The 2,105-nt window shown below is 46.7% G+C and overlaps 1 protein-coding gene across 3 annotated transcripts in view; it reads left to right on the top strand.

Annotated features, from left to right (window-relative positions):
• The window catches only part of POLH (polymerase (DNA directed), eta), a 37,362-nt gene continuing 35,257 nt past the window's right edge, over positions 1 to 2,105 (top strand). For 2 of the 3 annotated variants that reach the window (XM_011960358.1, XM_011960360.1), the window contains exon 1: positions 1 to 361. The gene's annotated coding sequence lies outside the window, so the exon portion shown is untranslated. The remainder of the gene's footprint in view (positions 362 to 2,105) is intronic. The other variant, XM_011960359.1, reaches the window with a different exon arrangement.

Below are 2,105 nucleotides of genomic sequence, written 5' to 3'. Positions count from 1 at the left end.
GCTCCCGGGTGAAGGTTGAGCCTGGATGGGCGGGGCGGGAAGCGGAAGGGCCGCGGTGCGCAGCCGCGTCAACGGCCCTTCATAGCGCGCGCGCTGTCTGAGCTCAGTCTGGCAGCTTCGTAGCTGGGTGTGACGCTCGCGACTTTAAGCTGCTGGGGGCGGTTGCCCGGGCGAGATCCTTTACGACCCCTTCTCGGTTTCTCCGTCGTCACAGCGAATAAATCTCGCTCGAAACTCACTGGCCCGCTCCCAGAAAGGCGAAAAGATATTCAAGAGCCCTTTCGTTTTCCTTCCAGTGGACCCCGAGCCCAGCATTTGCGGCATCCGCTGCTGGCAGTTTTGCCAGTTGTTTGTTACCTTGGTAAGAAAATTTAGAACCGTTCGCTGTCAATGTGTTCAGACTTTCTATGTTGCCTTGGCTATTGGTTTTATAATGTAGCAGTGACTGGGCCAACGTTACGTGAAATATAAATCATGCTAACAGAGATAAGGCCCTGGTACTGTCCTCTAAGATTTTTCTTGTAGAAAAAAGTATGTTTTTCTCTGTAGTTCTTAAACCTCTCTCTTGGAATTATATTTTCCTGGATGTATTATTACCTGGTGGGCACTAAACTTGTTTTGTGCAGATTGGGGTAACTCGAGATGTTAAAGGGAATAATTGCAATTAGTGAAGGTTTGTGCAGTTTTGATAGTTGGCCAAGTGCTATATGTAAGATTTCAAAGTAGTGTAATCCTTATCCAAAAGCATGGCTTGGGCAGAAAGTCTGCTTCGTTTTCCATCTTTATAAAGCTCTTGGCCGGGCGCGGTGGCTCACGCCTGTAATCCCAGCACTTTGGGAGGCCGAGGCGGGCAGATCACCTGAGGTCAGGAGTTCGAGACCAGCCTGGAGTTTCGCCAACATGATGAAACGCCATCTCTACTAAAAATACAAAAATAATTTTTGCATTTTTAGTATTTTTGTACAGGCGTGACGGCGCGCGCCTGTAATCCCAGCTACTCGGGAGGTTGAGATGGGAGAATCGCTTGAACCTGGGAGGCGGAGGTTTCAGTGAGACGAGATGGAGCCATTGCACTCCAGCCTGGGCGACAGAGCGAAACTCCGTCTCAAAAATAAAGCTCTTGCTTTCTCGAGTAATACATAAACGGAAAACCTCAAAAGTTTTATTATCTGTTAAAGTCTGCATATCTGTTTTTGTGATTGTGTGCTTAGTAAATTGTTTGCTGAACTTAAATCACTGCTTCCTATTCCTGCTCCACTTCTGGTATTTGGATCTAATATGGTGCTTAGCCTGTGTTTTTGTGTGTGTGTGTGTGACAATACTATTCGTTGGCTCAGTGTATTCCAGTACTACAGAAAAGCCACTTCAAAGTAAAGGGATTTCTGGCATGTTATGGTTTTAACTTGTAAATGTTTAAAGTATCACATTCTGCCTGTTTTAGGGGAGTGGTCGATTGGAATTTATCAGGAATTATTGCTTTAACTACTGTGATTTTAATTATTTTTCTTTCCACTCACCCTCCTGCTTTGCAGTTGTAAGACGTTGTTTTTCAAGGTGGATGTTAGTTTTTGAAATACTTTTTTTAGAATACAGTTGGGTGCTCACTCAACTGTATAACCTGTGTTTCTCGTATTTAAATCATGGATTGCTGGTGTTTCGATTGTGTTATATAGATCTTGGCTTCCAAACTGCTGCATATTGGAATTACCTGGAGAGCTTTTAAAAATCCCCATCCGGGCGCAGTGGCTCACGCCTGTAATCCCAGCACTTTGTGGGGCAGAGGCGGGCGGATCACGAGGTCGGGAGATAGAGACCATCCTGATCGAGACCATTTCACCTAACACGGTGAAACCCCATCTCTACTAAAAATACGAAAAATTAGCCGGGTGTGGTGGCACGCGCATGTAGTCCCTGCTACTGGGGAGGCTGAGGCAGAGGAATCGCTTGAATCTGGAAGGTGGAGGTTGCAGTGAGCTGAGATCTCGCCACTGCACTCCAGCCTGGGTGACAGACCAAGACTATGTCTAGGAAAAAAAACAAAACAAAAATCCCCATGCCAGGCTGAGCGCGGTGGCTCACGCGTGTAATCCCAGCACTCCGGGAGG

Source organism: Colobus angolensis, unplaced genomic scaffold (genome assembly GCF_000951035.1).
Source record: "Colobus angolensis palliatus isolate OR3802 unplaced genomic scaffold, Cang.pa_1.0 Scaffold51, whole genome shotgun sequence".
Taxonomy (NCBI): domain Eukaryota; kingdom Metazoa; phylum Chordata; class Mammalia; order Primates; family Cercopithecidae; genus Colobus; species Colobus angolensis.
The sequence above is the reverse complement of the archived record's forward strand: the minus strand, read 5'-3'. Positions and strand labels throughout refer to the sequence as shown.